This window comes from Zootoca vivipara, chromosome 2, assembly GCF_965207765.1.
Source record: "Zootoca vivipara chromosome 2, rZooViv2.hap1.1, whole genome shotgun sequence".
Lineage (NCBI taxonomy): Eukaryota > Metazoa > Chordata > Lepidosauria > Squamata > Lacertidae > Zootoca > Zootoca vivipara.
This window is the reverse complement of record NC_142584.1, coordinates 101,220,011-101,228,140: the sequence shown is the minus strand read 5'-3', so window position 1 is coordinate 101,228,140 and position 8,130 is coordinate 101,220,011. Positions and strand designations below refer to the sequence as shown.

General features: G+C 47.1%; 1 protein-coding gene across 12 annotated transcripts in view; it reads right to left on the bottom strand.

Moving 5' to 3' along the window:
- Window positions 1-2,856: 2,856 nt before the first annotated feature.
- The window catches only part of FHIT (fragile histidine triad diadenosine triphosphatase), a 1,052,598-nt gene continuing 1,047,324 nt past the window's right edge, over window positions 2,857-8,130 (bottom strand). For all 12 annotated transcript variants that reach the window (XM_088662578.1, XM_088662587.1, XM_088662582.1 and 9 more), the window contains one exon: window positions 2,857-3,147. The gene's annotated coding sequence lies outside the window, so the exon portion shown is untranslated. The remainder of the gene's footprint in view (window positions 3,148-8,130) is intronic.

Here is an 8,130-nt window from a genome sequence, read left to right as displayed (position 1 = left end):
TTATTATTATTATTATTATTATTATTAAATTAAAATATGGTTCTAAGATGTGGAAATAGAATGGACTTGGGAATGCAAACACCAGGCTAGGATGACACGGGCTGCAAACAGAGCGACCCCTCCATCCTTTCTGAGCCCTTTGTGGCAATGAAAAGAATCCCGCAGTTCACCTCTAAATTCCTCTGCTGCTTCATGGGTTGACCTTAAAAATGCTGCTGCTGCAGCTCGCTACTTGCATCTCTTGTCCAGGCAGCCCAGCTCTGGAAACGCAGGAGAAAACTTCAGTGTGTGCAGTGACAGCCCTGTATTTATAGCAGCAGGGTGCTCTCAATGGAGAGCGGAGAAATTGCAAAGAGGGGGTGGTTTTTTAATTCACTTGAAATGACTCTGCATTGCCCTTGATTAGGAGATGTGGTCTTTCCCTCCCCTGCGCCTCCTTCTGCTTCTCCGCAGGAAGCCCGTTAACTACCCCAAGCAGCTCAAAGGCATGCCCGGCTTGATGGATGGGGGACCTGGAGCATTGCCGTGTTGGAGGCTTCTTGTCTTTGTAAAAGATCCTGCAAATCTGCCAAGTGGTGCCTGCTGCACGTCCCCCCCAGCTTGAGCCTCCTCTTTCCAACGAGCACAATCGGGTAATGCGGAGCTTTTGTTCCCAAATTAATGTTCAAAGCGGAGAAGTGACAACCGAATTCACAAGAGCTCTTGCTTTGAGTAAGAGCTGATCACAGCTGGGCACTCGGAAGCTACAGCTTCTGTTCTTCGCTCGTCTCCGGCCCTTGCGTGCGACTTCAAAGAAGGCGCCTTCTCGGTTTCGTTCCGACCAACTTTGCTTTGGGGAGCAGCAAACAGCACGCTAATTGTTCCCAAGGGGGCTGCCGTTTCGCAATCTCCTCCCCACCTCTTTGAGATGCTTGCTTTTATCTCCCTAGCTCTATATTAGCATTTCCATTATTGGTAGTGTGGCAACCCAAAAGGGGTCCTCCTGGATCCATCTTTCTCACTATAGAGGCCCTGGTGGTCTTTGTGGCTAGGAGCTCCTTCTACAGACTATGTCTACTCAAAGAACTGCCATCATCCCTGGATGGGGATGGTATGGCCACTGTGATTCAGGCCTTGGTTGTCCAGGCAAGAGCAATTTGTGGCCCTCTGACTGCTGTGAAGTAACGGAGACAACAAAAGGTTGGCTCGCCAGCGCCCCCTCCATTTCAGGCTCCGGCGACGCGCATGGAGGCGCCGGCAGCGCGGGCAGCCGGCGGGTAGCTGGCGGGCGGCAGCCGGCAGGCGGCGGGCAGGCTCGACAGCGCCCCCTCCATTTTGGCGCCCTAGGCGATGGCCTAGTTTGCCTAAGTGGAGGTGGCCCGGGGGGGGGGGTTGAACTACAAGATCCTACAATTCTATGATTCTATGATATCCTAATTTACCTGGCTTTCTGTTCACTGTCACCCATCTTCTTTTCTTTCCCTGCCAAGCTTTTGAGCGGAAGAGGGAAAGCCTCTCACAAAGCCATTCTTCCTGCCTCGCTTGCTAGTGATGTTCGGAGACAGCGAGAGAGACGCAGCCAGTTATTGGCTCTTAAGACGCGAGTTTCACTGTGACAAAAGTTCAAGAACTTGCGCTCGAGAGTTTTCCATATTCCGCCGTGCAGTTATCAAATGCAGGGTGGGCTCCCAGCTCCCAGAGTCTTTTTGAAGTAGACGTCATCAGCTTTCAACAATCCCGACGGCACGGCTGTGGATTTCTTTCGATAGATATTCCGCACTTAATAGAAATATTCAGAAACAAAGAGCCACACTCTCATGTGTTTGTTTTGCTGTGGACTCTTAAGGCTTTCAGTCTCCCAAAGCATCCCTGCTCTGCCTCTGTTGCCCTCTGCATTTGCTGTTTCTTCTTCTTCTTCTTCTTCTTCTTCTTCTTCTTCTTCTTCTTCTTCTTCTTCTTCTTCTTCTTCTTCTTCTTCTTCTTCTTCTTCTGCACATTTGCAGACACCCTCAGAATTTTCTGTTTTTTATTTGTTTACTTCACTGGGAAGAGAGAGAAAAAAAGTAGGAGGAAGGGCGAGGAAATTTACAGTTGGAAAAAGCTGTTCGAATACGCCCATTGTTGTGCGATCTCTGTCTCATCTTTGATATCAAATCTTATTTTTTTTCATTTTGTAGAGAAATAAGTAAGTCTAAAGCTGCATTTTCTCCAAATGTCCAGAGGGCCCCTTCCACAAATATAAAGGGCTCCATTTGCTGGTGGATCAGAACTCAGCAGAACCTCCTGCTAGGGCAGGCGTGGCTCGCTTGTGGACTTCCAGGTACTGTTGGATTTCAACTCCTATCAATCCAAGCCAGCGTGTCCAATGCTTATAGGTGATCGGAGCTGGAGACTTAACAGTATCTGGAGGGCCACAACTTCACAATGCCTAATCATAGAATCATAGAGTTGGAAGAGACCACAAGGGCCATCCAGTCCAACCCCCTGCCAAGCAGGAAACACCACCAAAGCATTCCTGACATATGCCTGTCAAGCCTCTGCTTAAAGACCTCCAAAGAAGGAGACTCCACCACACTCCTTGGCAGCAAATTCCACTGTCGAACAGTTCTTACTGTCAGGAAGTTCTTCCTAATGTTTAGGTGGATTCTTCTTTCTTGTAGCTTGAATCCATTGCTCCATGTCTGCTTCTCTGGAGCAGCAGAAAACAACCTTTCTCCCTCCTCTATATGACATCCTTTTATATATTTGAACATGGCTATCATATCACCCCTTAACCTTCTCTTCTCCAGGCTAAACATACCCAGCTCCCTAAGCCATTCCTCATAAGGCATCGTTTCCAAAGATCTTTAAAAAAACAACAAAAAAACAGAGAAACTATTTATTTTATTAGTGCTTTATTTGTTTTCGGCCAAGGAACAGATTAAAAAAAATTTCATAGGAAGTTAAAGCAACAACTTCAATGCATTCTGTGTGATATGCAAACCAACAAGCATCTTTGCTGAAACAACCCTTAGGTGAGGTTAATAAAGCATCCCGTGGAAGAATCCTGCATCTCTGCAGAATATATTGACATCTCTTGAGCTTTCGGTCCCGGAAAGATTGGGAGGGCCTCTGGTTTCCTCCATTGTCTTCTGCCTCAGCCAGACTTCGCCAAAGGTGCTTTGTTGCCTGATTAGACATAAAAAATAAGATGTTTTGTCAAATGCAGTAACATTTTGTGCCTTACGTGAGCAAGGCGAAAGCTATGAGATTAAGCAATCAGCTAGCTCTCATTAGCATTTATCCAAGGGAGAATCGTGATTGTGAAGGAGAAAAAGAAATCGGCAGGGCGAAGAAATGAGAGCCGGATTCAGACATCTATGCATAGCAGGTTAATGTGGAGTGCAGACATGCCTCTAGTCCACCCCCAAAGTTGTAGTTCACGGGCATCCCAACTTACATGTGAGTAGCTGAATGTGTGTAGGTGTCCCACGCACTCAAAGGTCCCATTGTGCACAAGTGCCCCTTTGAAGGTGCTCAAGGGTGGGTGGCCAGATGTGAGGGCTAGCATCATGCATGCCAGATGTGAGGGCTAGCATCATGCATATCAGGAAGTCAGACTAGCAGTATCTGCTACACGTAGATTATGCCTGAGCTGTGTTGGTGTTGGTTCTTGATGCTCAGGCAGTCTTCAAGGAACCTGTGACCCTCCAGATATTGTTGAACTGAGCATTGGCCATGCTGGCTGGCACTGGTGGATGTTCAACATTTGGAGAGCCACCAGGTTCTGCTTCTTTCCCAGGATAACCACACCGCAGCGTGGCCAGCGCTGGCAGTGGCAGCAGCCACTGGGAATCTGCCTGGGATTGTTATGCAGCTTGGCTTTTCATCATGTAATAGTTATGGTATTACCACTTGTGGTTTCATCCTTGCAGAAAACAGGTACTGCAACCCCATCAGCTCTTTTGGATATATAAGTGGTCCCACTGCCTGCCCGCTCGCTATCTGAAAATTCACTTTTCTGCATGTAAAGAATTATGCCCAGACAGAGCCATCTTTCCCATTGGGTTTACTGGCGCATTGCGCCAGGCCGCCGGCCTCTCAGGGGCGCCCCAGCTAGTGGGGGAGCTGTGCGGCTTTGCCGGTGGCCTCCCCTTTCCCTCCTGCATGCCCACCAGCTGCGCCCTTTCAACCATATGGCTGGTGGGCATGCAGCTTGCCTCCCAAGCCTCTGCGGGAGGAGAGCAATCCCTGCAGAGGCTTATGATGGAAGCTGTGCCCTGCCAACTATACAGCTGGCGGGTGTGCAGCTTCCTTTCCAATCCTGCACTGGAGGAGAGCGATCCCTGCAGAGGCTTGGGAAAAGGTCGACAACTCTGGGAAATTGGGGGGGTGGGGAGCCGGAGGGATCTTTGCACCATGGCACTGGATATGCTTAAGACGGTCTGTGCCCAGACCTTGCTAGAAGCTTTGCAGATTCAGATATCCCAACAGTTGGCTTCCTTCCTTCCTTGTTCGTTTATGTCTTGCTGATTGGCAGCAACCATTTTCAGGAAGAAACCAGAGAGAGAGAGAGGCAAGATTGGATGAAACAGAGAGCAGGATAGAGCAATCAAATCTGTTCCCGCCCCCACTTTGTCTCTCTTTTGTTGATTGGTTTCTTTTTTCCATGGAGAGAGATCAGGCCAATCCAGCACCAGAAATATTTCCATAGGAAACAGTGGAAATCATAGACTCGTGAAGCGAACGTTTGCCTAACACATGGTTCCCACAGAAAGCATCGTGGGACCTGCATTTATGCTAAAGGGGTGTGGAATGATAGGCCTGTAGACTAAATGCGGCCCTCCAAGCCTCTCTAAGTGGCCCTCAGGACTCCAACACACTCTCCAGCCACGCCACACCCCAGCCTTGCTTTTCACCCTCTTTGATTGTTATCTATATATATCTATATAATAGGGAGCGGGTGGTGCTGTGTCTCTTGGGCTTGCTGATTGGAAGGTCGGTGGTTCGAATCTGCATGACGGGGTGAGCTCCCATTGCTCTGTCCCAGCTTCTGCCAACCTAGCAGTTCGAAAGCACACAAATGTGAGTAGATAAATAGGTACCACTGCGACGGGAAGGTAAACGCCATTTCCGTGCCCTCTGGCCCTCGTTACGGTGTTCCATTGTGCCAGAAGTGGTTTAGTCATGTTGGCCACATGACTCGGAAAGCTGTCTGTGGACAAACACCGACTCCCTTGGCCTGAAAAGCGAGATGAGCGCCACACCCCATAGTCGCCTTTGACTGGACTTAACCATCCAAGGGTCCTTTACCTTTTTTTACCTTTTACCACAGATTTGAACAAGATTTGAACAAGTAAAGGGGTCCTTTACTTTTTCTTCTTCTTTTTTTTACCTTTTATGCCAATGTGTCTGCCTGCAATGTGGCTGTGGAAGGATCAGATTTGATGTGTTGGGCTTCCTGGAGCATGCATTCTTTACCTTATACCATAATGGCCTGAATATAAGCTGCACTTTCCCCCCAAATTCCAACCGTGAAAAGTTAAGGTGCGGCTAACATTCAGGACCTTACAAAAACTGGCTTTTACGATGGACCCCTGTTCCGACTTAAGGCAGCTTTCTATGTTCCTAGCCTGTGCTCCCTTGAATTTCCCAAGCTGAGGATGGGATGCTGGACTAGTTAGACCTGTGGCATAGTTAAACCCCTCATGTGCTTTTCCTTTGATGAAATCTCTCATTGAACTGCAATAATGACTCTTGCTTGTCATTGGCAGGGGGTTGGACTGGATGGCCCTTGTGGTCTCTTCCAACTCTATGATTCTATGATATCGCTGCTGAAACAGACATGCATGCAGTAAAACGGAACAAAAAAATGTTTTATTCCCTATCTGTGAGCTTGAGTGCCTGCGGAATTGTAGCAATTGAATAGCGATTTGCGATTTTAGCGATTGTACGGTAACTTTGGCGGGCTTGCAAGATCAAAGGCTTAAATTGGCTCGGGGTTACAATTCTATCAACCACAGCAATTGTCAGCCTGTAACCCAATTTTAAGGGAGCAACTTATATTCGGGTATTGTCTCTCCCCTCCCCTTGAATTTTAAAGGTGTGGCTTATTTGCGGGTGCAGCCTAGGTTTGGGCCAATACAGTATATCTAAATCTAAATCTCTGTCCCTGTCCCTGTCTCTGTCTCTATATCTATCTATATCTATATCTATATCTATATCTATATCTATATCTATATCTATATCTATATCTGTATCTGTATCTGTATCTGTATCTATCTATAGATAGATGCAATGCCAGAGATACAAGAAGAAAGGTACAGTTTGATTGTCATGTTTGGAAGCTCTCAATTGAACAACTGTGTGCTCCTGTGATAGCTAATGTTCGTTGAGCTAGATTTGGGAGGGGAAAGTGGTAAAGTGGGATTTTACTCAGAGACACCACGGCAGAGCACAAAGCGTGACAGATATTAATGCTTCCCAGTCCTATGGGGAACAGAGTTCCCATACACATAACAGAATTTATTATTATTTATTATTATTATCTGGGTAAAGTAATTGCATTTGTCTCTTACATGCTTATATTTTCTGCTTGAGATATGGATTTTCCCACCCACTCATCCCAGCCTTCCTTTCCACCCACCACCTCACTTTCGGCATGTTGCTTGTAGAGTTTTTAAGATTTCAAATAGCACTCACCACCGCCAGGTTCTGTTTGTCTACAAACCTTCTGCCAATATTATGGAATTCACTTGCAAAGGAGGGGGCGGGAAAATATTGCTCCTTATTTACTTGTTTCTTACTACTGTGAGAAAACTCATTTGAAAGAAGAAACCCACCCCTGAAATGTGATGCAGAGTGGCTTTCCACTCTCTGCTTTCCATACTGTTTTTTTATTTTTATTTTTTAAAAGTCAATCGTTAAAACTGCTTACGGGAAGAAAACACTTTGTCTCTGTTCTGTGCTACTGACAGATGTGGTTCTTGTTCTGTTTTGTTTATTAAGGTGACCTTCAGAAAACATATTTTTTCTGGAGCGAGCAGATTTGCTTTCTCGTCTCTCGCAACGGAGGAGATCCACACAGGAGTCAGCTGCCGCTGTTGCTGCTTCATAATTAATGGTTCTTACGGCTGGCTGAGTGGGTGATATAATGAATAGCACTTAAGGCTTGGAGTGTGTCAAAATCCACAGCTGATTACCAAAATGCGTATTTGTGCAAGGATTATATGCAAACAGTTCCTGAGTGCAGTCGCAGCCGGATCACGCAGATCGATTGCATCTAGCAAGAGAGAGGCCCCTTTGGGGCTCTGGCGCGGGATGACGGTGCTTCCAAGGCCCTCCATGGCATTATGCTTCAAATCAGGGACATATGGCACCAACCACCCCAGGAGCACATGCATGTGTGAAAGGTAACAGTCAAGCATCTGTCCCAAGGTAGACACACCTGGGAAAAACTCCAGAAGCTGAATTTAAGAAGTTGGGGGAACACCACCTATTCACATGGGCTTGTTTGTTGTTTAGTCATTTAGTCGTGCCCAACTCTTCGTGACCCCATGGACCAGAGCACGCCAGGCACTCCTGTCTTCCACTGCCTCCCGCAGTTTGGTCAAACTCATGTTCATAGCTTTGAGAACACTGTCCAACCACCTCGTCCTCTGTCGTCCCCTTCTTCTTGTGCCCTCAATCTTTCCCAACATCAGGGTCTTTTCCAGGGAGTCTTCTCTTCTCATGTGGTGGCCAAAGTATTGGAGCCTCAGCTTCAGGATCTGTCCTTCCAGTGAGCACCCAGGGCTGATTTCCTTCAGAATGGATAGGTTTGATCTTCTTGCAGTCCATGGGACTCTCAAGAGTCTCCTCCAGCACCATAATTCAAAATATCTATCTGAAGGCCCGTGCCAGCCTCAAAACTCCCATAGCAATACCAACTGTCAGTGAGAAGCAGCTGCCACCGATAGCACTGCTGGGCTTATGCCCTTTTTTAATATTTGGGGGGTTATCAGGGTTGTGCAGTGCCGGATTTATGTATAAAGTAAACAAGCTATAGCTTAGGGCTCCACTCTCTTGCCCCCTTCCCAAAATATGTTGTTGTTGTTGTTTAGTTGCTTAGTCGTGTCCGACTCTTCGTGACCCCATGGACCAGAGCACGCCAGGCACTCCTGTCTTGCACTG